Source organism: Ictidomys tridecemlineatus, chromosome 13 (genome assembly GCF_052094955.1).
Source record: "Ictidomys tridecemlineatus isolate mIctTri1 chromosome 13, mIctTri1.hap1, whole genome shotgun sequence".
Classification (NCBI taxonomy): domain Eukaryota; kingdom Metazoa; phylum Chordata; class Mammalia; order Rodentia; family Sciuridae; genus Ictidomys; species Ictidomys tridecemlineatus.
Window position 1 is genome coordinate 25732095 of NC_135489.1, and position 15767 is coordinate 25747861.

At 42.7% G+C, this 15767-nt stretch overlaps 1 long non-coding RNA gene across 1 annotated transcript in view; it reads right to left on the reverse strand.

Moving 5' to 3' along the window:
* Positions 1-6549: 6549 nt before the first annotated feature.
* The window catches only part of LOC144370114 (uncharacterized), a 35335-nt gene continuing 26117 nt past the window's right edge, over positions 6550-15767 (reverse strand). The window contains exon 3 of the long non-coding RNA XR_013430054.1: positions 6550-6695. This is a non-coding gene — a long non-coding RNA (uncharacterized LOC144370114). The remainder of the gene's footprint in view (positions 6696-15767) is intronic.

Here is a 15767-nt window from a genome sequence, read left to right on the forward strand (position 1 = left end):
ACCCGAGGCAGCCCCGTACTCTTGCTCCGTTCTTTCCTTTGTAGAAGAAAATGCTAATGGATGCCAGCTTCAGTAAAGGTGCTCCAGCAGCAAGAAACCAGAAATCCCCATTCAAGTTGGTGGCATCATAGGAAAAGCTGGTTTCTTACTAGCAAGGTCAGATGGGCTAACTCCAGGGCTGGCTCAGGGATGTCACTGAGACCCTGGTTCCTCGCTATCTGTCAGCATTGTCTTCCTTGAATCAGATTCCACTTTCCACTCTCCCACCCGTGATGATGCCACCGGGCAGGGCTGTTGGAGGAGATTCTGTCAGGCCACCGGTGTCTATGCCCCTGTCTGCTGTGAGCCCAGGTAGCGTGGGATGCTCAAGGGACCGGCAGCCAAACTTAAGTCTGTGGGGCCACCTCTGTGCCACAGACCCATCTCTTATCCACAGACAGCTGCCAGGAGCCACAGGGCTGGGCTTCCTGTTCCCACAGAGCAGGAGGGAGAGAGGAAGCTCTTCCTAGGGATGACTTCAGGTCTTCCTGCCAATCTGATTGGGCCAACCTACCTATTCCCGGGCCTATACCCACTTCCAGGGGAATCCCAGGCTCCAATTGGCTCAGAGTCATGGGGATCCTCCTCGGAAGGTAGAGGTGGTGCCAACTGGGTCAGTTGAAGAAAATGGAGGCAGGGTAGGTTGGAAATAGTGTCCCCCTGGAGTCCTTCCTCTATCACAAGTGGTAGTGTGAATTCTTCAGCAGAGTCACCAATTGATATCCCTGGGTTATGTGCAGAATAAAGTTGCTATGAAGAGAAAAACGGGAGGAGCTGAATAAGAACCAAGTCCTCCTGAAGAACATGCCTTACTCACTGTGATGTTTTTGTGGAGGCACTTGATTACTCATGGAGCTGACACGGAGTGGGTATTCATGGTTCCTGCATCTAAGGGACCTCAACAGAAGTAACTGTTGGCTACTCACCCAACAACCAATTTCTCCGAATTCAACACATACACACAAGCACACACATGCATTTACTCTTGGGTGGTTATCAGTTTCAATTTTGTTCCTGTGTCACTCTCTACCTGACCATATTTTCCAGAAAGGTTCCCCTTTTCCCAAGATCATGAAGGAGTCAGTCATGATAAGTCTGGGCCAATCACAGTTGCCTCAGTCCCTTTGAAAATGACTAGTTTAGGATGGACATGTGACCCAATTGTGGCCAATGAGACCTGAGAAAAAGGAAGCTGGGGAGTGTCGGCTAATAAAGAAGTTGAAGGAAACGTTTTTGCTGCAAGTTGCTTATTCTATGTGTGATGTCTAGAGCCACAGCAACCATATGTGGCCACAGGGTAAACTGGGTAAGACAGGTAGGTCAAACAAATTGCAGAGACTAAAATGTCATTGAGCTGCTGGAACTACACTCCCACGGAACTGCCCTAACTTTGGAAACCTTGTTCTATGAATTTATAAACCCCTTATGAGGTGTTAACTTTAATTAGGTTTAGTTTAGATTAATTTGTTTTAGTTACTTGCAGCCAAAAACTTTCTACTGATAAAAACTTGGTATCAGGTGTCAGATTCCCTAATCCTAAAATGTGTGATATCCTTAGTCACACAAAAAATTAGCTGCCTCAATTGAGGTATCAACAAAAAACCCTGGAATACTCAAGGATTAACTCATAAAGAAAATTAGGAGGATCAGTATGGCTTCTGTCTCATGTCCAGGGAGTGCCATATCCAGGGACATCAGAGGGTGCCATATCCAGAAACATCAAGGGTGTCATATCCAGGGACATCAGGGAATACCATATCCAGAGACATCAGGGGCTGCCATGTCCAGGTGAAGCAGGTTGATCATTGCACCAACTTGGAGACAGTGTTAATTGGAGATAAAGGGAGACAACATGGATTCTCTCAAGAGTAGCCTCTGTGTTGAAAAAGACAAGAATTGATTTCTCAGCAGAAGAAAGCTCAAAGGGAGGACCAGCAAGGGTTGGAGAGGACACTTGAAGTCCCCTGGCCAAATGCTCATAGGCCCTCTCTGCAGGGACTCTGCCTCCACCCTAACACTGAGACTCAGAAGGCGCAAGTGTCAGCGCCGCTGCAACACTAAGTGAATTGTCATCCGGAAGCAAGTGGTTCACTGCTTTGGGACTCGGTCGCCTCGTTCAGTACGAGTTTAGCAATTCTTTTATTTAGCTTCATTTGTCACTGTGACCACACGACTATAAGATTTTGGGGGACACCTCATAACTAAACCATAACCATCATCCATCCTAATATCTCTCTGGGACCATTTGAAATCAAATAATTAGATAATGAAACTCACATTTCTTGATGTGAGTTTATTAACTCACAGAGTCCTGACAACACCCCCACAACATAGAACTACCATCATCCCTGATTTACAGAGGAGGAAATTGAGGCACAGCTTAGTAATGCGCCCAAGGTGACAAAGTAAAGTGACGCTGAGATTGGAACTCAGGCCTGTGGATTCCAGAGGCTGTGATTTACGTCGTGTCTCTGATAACAACAGCCAGATCAGAAAATCCCCCAGGAAAGGAAGGTCATCCATAATCACGAGTGACTCTAAATCCCTGCTCCTACTGTGGCTCATTTGTGAAGGCAGGAGGCCGGCTGATGGTCCTCTCCAGTAACAAGCCGGTGGGAAGGTGTGCCAAGCACAGGGACACCCGCAGGCTTCTTTGCCATCGTTCCTCTGCCTGTCACCTCTCAGAAGCCAAGGAAGCTGGAAGGAAGTCTCAGATCCCTTCCCTGAAGCCAGGGTCCACGCCTGGCTCTTGAGACTCTCCCCTGGCCTCCCACGCCTTACCCCATGTTGCCTCATCTTTACTTTCAGCCAACACACGAGTGGCAGGAGGGGTCCAAGGATGATGGAAGAAGGGTGCATTCTAATGAGATTATGTCCTCAAAAGCTGAGAGCAATAGCACATCAAAGCTCTGCTGTTACTAGAAAAAAAAAAAGTACAAGGTCCATTCTGCACCATCCAACATTCTATCATCCAGAGAATCAAAAAAGACAAAAATCACCTAATGAGGAAACGTTATATTGATCAAGTCCCCCCCCAACCTCTTCATTCTCCGGATTCCTGCTCTCCAGGCCAAATGCAACCCCGGGAACTTTCTGGGCCCAGCAGGCTGTAATGAGTCCAACTGAACTTAATGAGCTTGTCATTATTCATCTCTGCCACAGCCAAAAAGAGAAGCCCTACACGGCAAAAATTTTACACAAACACAGAAGTCACTAAATAATAATAATAAATATTTCTTGACTCAGGTGTTGCCAAAATCAATCAATCAATAGAACATAAACCCTCCTGGGGGCATCTGAGAAGAACAAAGCAGGGAAAGGGCCATGGCTTCCCCACCCCCAAAAAGTGGTATGCAATTGGAAATGTTCCATGTTCCTGGGCTCAGATTACCAGGACTAATTTATCATCATCCTCATATATTCTTATATAAGTAGTAATACAGATCACCCCAGCCAATTAATCAATCTGTAATTAGGAACTGACACGAACATTTACTACCATCAGGCATAATTTATATGATTACAGATGATTAAATAAAATGTAATTGAGTGAACAGGCAATTTGTTAAGCACATCTAGACACAGCCATATCACCTAGGGCGGAAGCGCCTGACTCCCCTCGACGGTAGGTCAGGAAGCCTGGTGCTGGGAGCGGGTCCCTTGGGGTGGCCAGAGGAGGGGGCAGATGATGCGGACTCCTCAGAGGACCCAGGTGGGAGCTGTGTGGGGAACCAAGCCACACAGATCCTGGGACACCTTAGCATCTTAGATTCTTTTCTACAAGAAGTTGCCCGGATTTTCAGAACTCAGACTACCAAGAAGATAAAGACGGGTTCTTTAAGTGACATGCTCTAGGACAAAACCATAAATGGCATTTCCATTACAATTGAGTCCCTGCTCCTGTGGGGGACCTGTCACCCTGCAGCCAGACACAGCATCACTCTAGAGAGTTTTTAACAGTGATCGGAGACTTCTCCAAAGACAAGATCCATGCCTGGCAGGAAACACCCTCACCCCTGAAAGGGAAGGGTTGACATTGACGGCAAGGCCAAATTCTGCCTTCATCACTTTCTGACTCCTCCTACCTCTAGGTTGTCGTCCCCCTCCCTACTCCAGAGGTAAACAACCATAGATTTACTGTATACTTACTCTGGGCCAGGGACTGTGCTGAGTGCCACCATATTAAGATTGTCCGAATTAGTAAATGAAAACGCAGATGCCTGCCCACTTAAATTTGATTTTATAAACGATGAGTAATTTTTTATTATACATTATGTTCCATACAATGCAACTTTATGCTACATTTGTTAGGTTATGAAGACAGCTTAGGAAGTGTGCTCTGCATATTGTAGGGGAGGAAACTCACTTCCAATCTTTTTCTCTTGCTGGTCCCTCCACCAGGAAATCCCATCTCAACCACCTGGGCCACCATATGACCCAGCTCTACCATGACTTGGTATTTTTTCTGAAGAATTAAAGTCATCATATTTACAGTGATACATGCATACCCATAATTATAGCAGCAAAATTCACAAGAGCCAAACTATGGAACCAGCCTAGGTGTCCATCAACAGTTGAATAGATAAAGAAAATGGAGTATATGTACACCATGAAGTTTTATTCAGCCACAAAGAAAAATTAAATTATGTCATTTGCAGGAAAATAGATGGAACTGGAAATCATTAGGTTGAGTGACATAAGTCAAACTCAAAAGGTCAGGGGCTGGCTCAGTGGTAAAGTGCTCGCCTAGTGAGGATGAGGCACTGGGTGCGATCCTCAGCACCACATAAAATAAATAAATAAAAATAAAGGCATTGTGTCCACCTACCACTAAAAAAACATTTAAAAAAAATTCAAGAGTCATAAGTTTTATCTCATTTGCAGAAGCTACAGAGAAAAAAGGAAAAGAAAGGTGGAGGCAGATCTCATGGAAATCAAAGGGAGATCAGTATGGGAAAGGGATCCAGGGGTGGAAGAGAGGAGGGAGAGAGGAAGTGCTGGGGAGTGATATTGGCCAAGTTATATTATTATATTGTGTGCATGTACAATATGTAACAACAAATCCCATGACTACATAAAACTATAATACACCAATCAAAAATGTGAAAAATAAAGATGTTTGCAATGAAAAATAAATAAGTCCTACTTTGAAGCAAAAAAAAATCATTATAATCAAATGTCAACAAGAAAGAGATAATGGAAGTAGAGGAGGACACACTGGCAGAAGGAATACCAGGAACAAGAGCAGAGTCTACCAGTTGTCAGTCACATTCAACAACAAACACAAAGATAATAGTTCAATGAGGTAGGAATGATGCTGCTGTTAATCATAACATGCAGTGAATGTCTATGTACCCAGCATCATGTTAAATACTGAGCAGACCAAGACCAGACACAATCAGTCTCCTACCTGGGGGAGCGGCAAGTAAGACAACAGTGACCAAGTGCAGTAAGTGCTGTGATGGGGACATCTGCAGACCCTGCCACCACCACAGGAAAATGCCATTTAGATACTGAGGACTACAGGTCAATGGAAGATGAAATGGGATAGTTGAGAGACCACCTCTGTGCAAAGCCAGGAAAGAGCAAGAGGGATGGTTTGGCAATTTCTCTCTCTCTCTTTCTCTTTATTAGAGTTTTATAGTTATACATAGCAGTTGGGTTCATCCTGAGAAACTCATCCATGCATGAGAATGTATTTCAGTTCATGATACCCCACTTTTCCCTCCCTTCCCCCTCCTCTCTCCCAGTCTCCTTCCTCTACTTGACTTCCTTTTGCTTATTTAATAATTTATATTTGATGGGTTCTTTTATCATTCTATCCTTCTCTCCCCTTTTTCTTTATTTTGCTCTAACTTCTGCATGTAAGATGATTGGACAATTTCTTACTAAACAAGGCAAATAGGACTTCCAATGAAGAACCCTGGTGAGAGTGAGATAAATAGACAGAGAGACATGTTCTACATTTTCAGAGAGAAAATAACAAGAAATGAGGTTAGAGGGTTAGGAATAGAGAGATGGCAGGCAAATTATAGAGGGCCTTATAAATCATGTAAAGAAACTTTAAATGTATTGCTGAGGATTGAGATTTGCTGAACAGTGTTGAGCAGGACAGTGACAGAATGGTCTTGGCATTCTGTTTGGGTGTGGAGAATGGATTCAAGGAGGAGAGAAGAGTTAGGAGGCAGGTGGAATGAAGGAGAGATGAGCGTAACCTAAATAATAAGGGCATCAGGGATGCTTTAGGCAGAGATGAATGGGAGGTAGAACTGGCAATTAGTTTAAGAAAGGAAAAGAAATAGCATCTATATTAAAAGGACAAGAATTTTTGACACATATTAAAACTACAACTCAACAACGAGAAGACCAACGACCTAATTTCAAAGTGTGCAAAAAAGGATATATAAATGGTGCATAAGTACTTGAAAAGATCTTGCACATTATTAGGCATTAGGAAAATGTAAATTGTATTTATTGCTAGGGAAAACATATAAAAGAGCACAGGCTGGGTGGCTTAATCAATGGAACTTTATTTCCTCACCATCTGGAAACTGGAAGTCTGAAATCAGGGTTTCAGCATGGTTGGGTTCTGGTGAGGGCTCTCTTCCTGGCTTGCAGATGGCCACCTTCTTGTTGCATCCTCACATGGCCTTTCCCTGTGTATGCATGAAGAGAGAGAGAAATTGGTATCTCTTCTTATAAGGATGCTAATCTTCACTGATTAGGAGCCCACCCTTATAGCTTCATCTAATCTTAATTACTTCCTCAAATTAATTACTCCATCCAAATACATTACACAAATCAAAATCAAAATGAGATATGAATTCATACCTACTGGGAGGACTGTAATTTTTTAAAATGGAAAATAACAAGAGTTGGAAGAGATATGAAGAAACTGGAATCCTCAAGCATTGCTCATGGGAATGTAACATGGTGCAGCTACTATAGAAAACTGTTCAGTGGGTCCTCAAAGAAAACACAGAGCTGGGGGTGTAGCTAAGTGGTGAGGGAGTGTGCTTAGCTTGCACAAGACCTGTTTTCGATCCCCAGCACCAGAAAGAAAGAAAGAAGGGAGGGAGGCAGGAGAGAGGAAATAAAATCTCAATACTGAATTGACACATGAGCAGCAATTCCACTCCTAGGTACATACCCAAAGGAATCAAAAACAAGAACTGGGACAGATATTAGCACATGACTATGCATTGCAACATTATTCACAATGACCAACAGATGGACATAACCCCAGTATCCAAACATAACCCAGTGCCCATCAACAGATAAGCAAAATGTGACAAACGTGAATATTATCCAGCCATAAGAAAAAGAATGAAGTTCAGACACATGCTGCAATGTGTGGATGAACATTGAAAATAATATTATGCTAAGTAAAATAAGCAAGACACAGAAGAACAAATATTGCATGATTCCATTTGTATAAAATATCTAGAATAGAATGGGGGAATAGAGAATGAGACATTTTAGTTTAATGGGTACCTAGTTTTTATTTGCAGTAATGAATAAAAGTAGTTTTGGAAACAGTGGTGATGGCAGAATAATTTTGTGAATGCAACTGATGCCATTGAATCATTCACTAAACAATGGTTAAGAATAGAAATTTTTCTGTTGTGTATATTTTACCTCAGTTTTTACAAAGTGTCATGTGCTTTACAAAAATCCATTGATTGTACATTTTAAATGGCAGAATGGTAATGATATGTGAGTTATATCTCAATCAAGCTGTTAAAAATAGGCTATGAGGTGGGACTGTGGCTCAGTGGCAGAGCGCTTGCCCGGCATGAGTGAAGCACTGGGTTCGATCCTCAGAACCACATATAAATAAATAAATAAATAAAGGTACATCAACAGCTAAAAAAATATTTTTAATAAAATGGGCTATGAAACAAAAACTTCAAGAAATGATGTTGGAAAAGACACAATTGAAAAAGTCAGTGTAATGAATCCAATCTCTGGAATAACTGTAGATGGGACACCTCAAAATAAAGAATTAATGAAAGTCACACGAAGATGTTCACGCAACCTAAAACAATAGGGAAAAAGAAATTTAGTATGAAAAGAGGAGTGCCAAGCATCGATGATAATTAATGGTTAAGAGAAAAATGAACAGTTAATGGTTTTCATGTTCTTCTGATTGAGGGCCTTCTGATAAAGTACCCAAAACGGATAAATTTTTAACAATCTGCTTACTAGATACATTGTAGTGGATTTACAAGACATTAAGAATAAAGAGGAAAACCTTAAAAGCCATCAAAAAACAAAAATTGATTATTGAAAAAAAAAATGACAGTTAGACCAAGAGAAGAGTTCTCATTAGCAGCACAGATGCCAGAGGGCACTGTAGTAATAGAAATAAGTCCAAATGTATCAATAATAAATGACACAAAGAGCAGGAAAACATCTTTTTCATCAATTTGTTCCAAAGCATACAAATCATACCATGTTTTATTTACATATATATAATAAAAGTATGAAACCGTGGACTTGAAGAATATAGGCCCAAATTCAACGTTTGCCTCTGGAGAGGAAGAGAGGAGAGGGATGAGTAAGACAGGAACAAAAAATATCCAAGATTAGCAAATAGCAATGCTTCTTCATTCTGGTAGTGGATTTTCATTCATCTTTTCTTTCTCTTTCTGTTTTGTTTATAATAACAGAAATGACTGAGAGTTAAGCAGGTTGTTCATAAGTTTGTGAGAAGGAGCAGGTAGAGGGAGGGGAGGAAGTTGGGGAACAGAAAGAAGGAGGTAGGCCGTGGGGAATTAATGAAATGAGAACCTGAAGAACAAGAGGATGAGTTCCACACATTCAATTGGTTGAACACCTCTACATTGTAATTTAAAAAAAAAAAAAAAAAACGGGTGCAGATGCCCAAGTAAAAGTGCAGGTAGGTCATTGGCTGGGTCTTGTTGGATTCCACCATGGGCTGGGCAGCAGAACTCCTTTCTGCCTGACCCTGCCTCTCTCAAGAAGGGTTGCCATAATAGAAAAAGACAATGATGATGAAGCACTTAGGAAATATAAATCCCTGTGATATGGCCAGTTCTGACATTATCAGAATGCTCAGTACCTTCTTTGAGAAGAAAAACTGTCTCCCTGTGACCCCCCTAGCATCTGAACCCCTGCAGTGTTTGGACGAGGCCCACTGGTGGAGAGAGCTGCCTGTCACCAGAGAAGCTGGGGCCCCAGACACTTCTCATCCTTGCTTGCAGCTTGGGCCCAGACCTATAAGCTGGGCTGAGCCACCTGGGTCCTAGACCTTTGCTCAGGACAAGGGACTCCATGAAATAAGGATAGGGAAGAACATTTTTCCCATGGTGGCCCTCGGAGTCCAAAACCAGCTATATAAGGTATTGGGGTGGTTCAAGCAACCCAACAGTCTACTCCTATCCCTGACTTGTTCTGTGGTAGGACCCTGACTAGAACTTCACCTTCTGGCCTCCCTTTATTCCTGTTTTCTCAGCAGGTCTCCCAACCCTTCCAGCAATTTTATGAGTTTTTAATCAATTCCTCTCCTGTTTCAATCACCCAACTTAGTTTATTTTGCTTTCAGTGACATCAGGAGTATTTTAAATGAATGATTTCCACTAGTTAAATTGAAATTGTTGTCATCTTTAGTGTCTGAAATTGTTCCTTTTGTGCAATACCTCACTCCTTATCAGTATTGGATCTGTTCATCTGATCTACCCTTTGGTGGTAGGAGAGACAGGGAGCAGAGATACTAATTATGGGCTCCCTCAGCAGATCACCATCAATAAGCACTCCAGTGCAGGCAAGAAGGAAGAGCTCCTTTCACATTTGGTTTTACTTTTCTCCATGAGAGTTCTGAGAAAGGCAGGAGTGTCCCTGACAGGAGAACCAATTCTTGGCTTTGACCAGGGTCATCATGCTTTAAGACCAAATCCAGCCAGGGGTGGTGGTGCACAACTGTAATCCCAGCAATTCTGGAGGCTGAGGCAGGAGGATTGCAAGTTCAAAGGTCACCTCAGTAAGTAAGTGAGTTTTATTTTAAAAAATAAAACAGGGGATATGGCTCAGTGGTTAAGTGCCCCTGGCTTCAATTCCTGGTACCAAAAAAAAAAAAAAAAAAAAGATCAAATCCAGTAGAATATGTAATAGGAATTCAATCTGCAATTTATTTGGTAGTGCATACATCCCATTTAGGTATCCAACACATGAACATGGTTTTCCAAGATGCCTGCTGTTTTGACTAGGATTTCTGGATGGGTTTCAGCTTAGTCCAGGCCTGTAGAAAATAATTACTTGCCAAAAGCAGATGAGTGCTGGAAAATTACCATTCCTTCACTTCACTCAGAACCTGGCCGTGATTTCACCCTTTGTATGAGCCAGTGACTCACAGGCAATATGGGCTGATAAATGTCAATGCTGGGTTTTAAATGTACATGTCCCTCCAAAATTCATTCTTAGAACTCAAGTCCCTTAATACCAAGGTGCTAGTACTAATAGGTGAGACCTTTTAAGAAATGGTTAAGTCATGAGGACTTCTTTTTCCTAGAAGAATGCTCTTCACCCTTCTGCCTTCCACCATGTGAGGGCATGCCATTTGCCCCTTCTGCCCTGTGAGGATGCAACAAGGACCCATCACGGAAGCAGGAAGCAGCACAATTGTGATAAGAATGTTGATAGAAATGTGAAAAATAAAAGGTCATTTTGCTGAGGTCTTAGAAATAAGGGACACATTCTTGCAGACTGGAAGAGAAATTGTCTTTGTAGTAAAGTGGCAAAGAACTTGACCAAATTGTGCTGTGTCCTGGTGCTTGGGCAGACGGTAATATATTCCTTTCCCAGGGTTGCCTTGAATATTTAGCACAAAATGAGTAGCTTAAAAGGACAGAAATTTATTCTTTCACAGTTCTAGAGGCAGCAACCAAACATAGGTAGGTATGTTTGGTTCCTTCTGGAAACTCTGAGAGATAATCCATCCTGATCCTTTCTCCTCTGTTCTGGTGGTAGTCGGCCATCACCAGTGTTCTTTGGCTTGTAGATCTGTCACTCCAGTCTCTGCCTCCATCATCACATGGTATTCTTCCTGTGTTTCTGTGTCCAAACTTCCCTCTTCTCTTAAGGATATCATTCATGTGTTAGAGTTCAACCTGATCCAGCGTGACCTCATCTTAACCTGATGACATCTACAAAGGATCTTTTTCCACCAAAGGCCATATTCACAGGTACCAGGGATTTGGACTTAAACGTATATTTTAGGAAGACACAATTCAACCCACAACAAATATTATGTCATTACAATCCTCACAACTACCTTTAAAAGTCCACATAGTGGACATTCTTGAAATTGTTGACCTAATTTGTAATCCAACCTCATTTCCCGCCCGGTGCTAGGGATCAAACCCATGGTCTCACACATTAGGTAAGCTCTCTCCCATTGGGTTGTATTCCCAATCCTCCCTCATGTCTATAAAAGAAGTTTGGTCCAAATGGAAGCATCTGACCCATATACAGCCCACAAATACCCTACCTGGAATTTTAGGATTTGTGACAGAAAAACAACCAAGTCTACCACCAGCAGCCAAAGTTGTAAGATGTACCCATATTTCCCACTTTGATAAAACTATATCTGTAGAGATAGACACCAGAAGTATTGTGTGGGCTCAGTGGAGTGTTTTTTCTCAGACTTCTCTGGAGGGTCTGGTTAAATGCAGATTCTGACTCAGGAGGTCTATGGTGGAGCCTGTGATTTTGCCTTTCTCACAAGTTCCCAGCGGATGATACTGCTGCTTCTGGTGATGATGATGGCTGGACCCTGACCACACCCTTAGGAGTAAGGCCATAGATCATCTGTAATAACAGAAACTCTGAAGTCCTTCAGAAAGGAGCTAACTTGCTTAAAGAAAGAGGTAAGGGGACTCTGGAATGTTCCCCAAGGTCAATTATGCATCAGTAACTTCAGAGAACAAAATTAGTCAGGGAACAGCTTGGAAGCCAATCTATCAGAAGCACACAGTCGTAGATAGGAGGAGGCATACATGAGAGCGGACTCAGTTGCCACTTTAATATTTCACAGCAAAGATATTACAAATGATCATGTCCTATAGAAGTAAAGAAATAGCATTGCTCTACTTCCCCAGTCCCCTTGTTCCATGTAAGAATTACAGGCCTTCAGGCATTGAGGATGATTTCATCTCTGACCCAACATTAATAACACTCTGTTAATGCGAATTCGCAACCCTCCAGGGGATGACCTCTGAACTCCATTCCCCTATAAGAACCAGGCCAGAGTAGGGCCAGCCGCCCATACAGGCTTGGCTACTCCACTTACAGGAAGTCCCTCTTTCCTCCCCTGATTGGCAGAAAATGGCACAGAAAATAGGAATCTTATTGTCATCAGTATAAATTTTAAATCACACAAATCTTGACTCTGCCACTTACTGGTTATGTGACTTTTACCAAGCAGCTTCTCTCCCAATCTTGGATTCTTCATCTATAACATGAGAAAATAATATTTATCTTGCCTCTCTCCATAAAGCTATAATGTCACCAACATTGGATTAGTCAATATTGCAGTTCAAATAATAGTTTGTATACAGAGTTTGGGGGAATTTTTTGAAAGATAAAACTATGGAAATATTTTTAAATACTTCTAGAAAGAAGCCACTTTTTAAGAAGTCTTTCCGTGTTATGTACCTACACATGCAAAATAGGATAAAAAGAAAACTTGGGTGAACAATATCATTCTCTGAATATTAAATGAAGCCTCAACTTCCGCATGTCCTTTTGACAGTTTAGATCAATGATTTACCACTGGGTTTGGGGCTAGGGGATTAGTCAGAGCTTTATCAAATTAAACACACCTCTCCCTCCACCAGATCCAGACACACACCCCCCATTATCCCAGCCTACTTCCCATATCTGTGGAGGCTACCATTATGCCAAGCTTTTTGGAATTCCTTTCTTGGCAGCCTCAGATTTGACAGGCCACCCAATGAAACCCAGTCTCTTACCTCGTCTAGCTAAACATGCCTTTGGATCACACAGCTTGTACAGCAGGTTAGTTCCAAATAGGCTTTGACTGTTTCTGACCAAGTTCTTCCCCTCTGAGGTTATGTAAAAGAATACTGGATTCTATGAGCTTGCTAAGAAAAAAACAGACATTAGGCTTTAGGTAAAATGCATATGCAATTTCCTGTTCAACTTTATAACCATAACCGCAGGGAGTCACTAAACCTGCCCCAGAAATAAAAGGTGATTCAGGCCTGAGGGGAGGCTGGGCGTGGTTCCTGGGCTGAGGATCCCAGCCGGGCACTCCTGCTGAGATGGTTTAAGTTTGTTAATTAACAGCCCTCCTCCTTTTTCCTCATACTTTCAGGGTGGTGGGTTTCTAAGAGCTTTGGGGAGATTTATTTTTATCCTTCGAATGGATAAAAGACATTAATGAAACCATCTGAGACTTCAGGGACTGGGCTCCACCCACAGAAGCCAGAGGAAAGCCAGCATGAGTGACCGTTGATTATTAAATGTCCTCTTAGCAAAGGGGCATCCCCAGACGGGCCTGATGGGCAGTTAAGTGTGTGGAAAGTAGGGGCAGTGCTACATATGCATTATGCATAAAGAGGCACCCCAGCTTTCTTACACTGAGCAATTAATGAAATCACTTTGGGAGAATGTACACCTCCCCTCCCCCATTCAACTACCAGCTGGTCCAGTCCTTGGACATATAGCGCCACGTTATGATGGCTCCAACAATTTGGGTCAGCATGATGTTTAAACTCTTAAGTGGAAGCCACTAATCTCCATTAATCTGACTGTAAAGATGAGACATAATGCTTAATACAAAAGCATACGAGTTGGTAATGCATTCTCCTGTGACAGGCTGCCTTAATACACACCCTGCAAAGGACAGGGTCTTTAGGATTGCATTTGACCATTCAAAAGCTATTCCCGAACCCTCCCGGATGTCTCTTCACACAAGGTGACAAGGATCCCAGGAGAGCATCCACCACGCTGTCCATGAACACGTTCATTCTATGGGACTTCTGGCACTCCAAGCGGCCACCTATGAACTCCGGCACTCCAGGCCATCCCCTCTTTGAAACCGGCAGCCGGGCAGTGCATGGGTGTGAAGTGGGGAACTTGGCAGTGCTGTGACCATGTCATTGGCCTGGGTGACCATGGGCTAAGTAGTAGGCATAGTAGATGCTTCAAGCCTCTCAAATGCTCACCTGCAAGGGAGGGTACCTGGTTGGCCCATGAGACAAAGATGTCAGAGCTCTCTTCCTGGTTGGGGACACTTGGAGATTTTGGTAAGTCCTGACATGGCTCTTGCCTTGGTGAACCCAAATGTGTATTTGGGCTCATTTATATGCAGCTGGACACATTTATAGGCAGGTCATTTTCCTCATCCCTCCTCATCCCTACCGCTCCTCTCTTGGGCCCAGTGTTTCTCAAACCATGGTCCATGGAACCCCCTGAATGAGAGAAGAATCGCTGAAGATGTGGTTAAAGCTCCACATTCCCAAGCCCATGGCCTAGACCTACTGAGCCAGAATCTCTAATGAGGAGACTCAGGAAAATCTTATCTTGACACTCTGTAGCAGTAGGCATTAAACACAAAATGTTGGATTCACAGTCTAAATTTCACAATTCTGTTGGAGAGCTAGGTGAAAAACAGTCATGCATGGTGATTTTGGGACCAGAAATTTTCTAGTTTGGCTCCCACATTCATTCCTAAAGAAAAAGATAGATGAAGGCCCGGAGATGTAGCTCAGTGGAGAGTGCTTGCCTAGGATGTGTGAGGTCCTAGGTTCATTCCCTGGTACTGAAATGGACATTGACCCAGGACACAGAGAGGTCATGACATCTCTTTTTGGTACCACTGTACCCACAGTTAAAACTTATTGAAGACTTACAGCATACAGTGTTATTTTAAGTGCTTCAGCTTTGCTAGCTCATTGAATCCTCATAATGATTCCATAAATAGGACTCTAACCATTAGTCCTCATGGAGGGTGACAGTGAGGAGGTGACATTTAATTGGGCCATGGAGGATTGGTAGAAATATAGCATCTTCAAAACCTCACTCATTAATTCAGCTGCCAAAAGGATGGATCCTCATTGCCTTTTTATTCCTGTAGGCTCCACCACTAATTCCCCACAAATAAGGGAGAAAACATTTAGATACATGCTGATAGTTGCCAGCACAGCGGCGCATGCCTGTAATCCCAGCAGTTTGGGAGGCTGAGGCAGGAGGATTACGAGTTCAAAGCCAACCTCAGCAATGTAGCAAGGCACTTAGCAACTCAGAGAGACATTGTCTCTAAATTTAAAAATATTTTAAAAGGCCTAAGCACCTGAGTTCAATCCTTAGTACCCCCCCCAAAAAAAATTGCTAATAGTTATTGGCACCACAAATTATAAGATTCTTTTTATAAGTGGTGTTGTTAGTGGGAATTGAACCCAGAGGCACATTTTGCTACTGAGCTACATCCCTAATCCTTTTTATTTTTTATTTTGAGACAAGGTCTTGCTAACTTGTTGAGGCTGGCCTTGAACTTGTGGTACTCCTGTCTCAGCCTCTCCAGTCCCTAGGATTACAGCGGCCCATCACCACGCCAGACAAGACTAACTCTCTATTTGGGTTCTTGGATTGCAATTAACCATTGAAGACTTCATCCTAACCAAAATTCCTTTCATGGAATTTCAAGAGAATGGTCACCCACCCTGTACACAGGTAAAGCCACC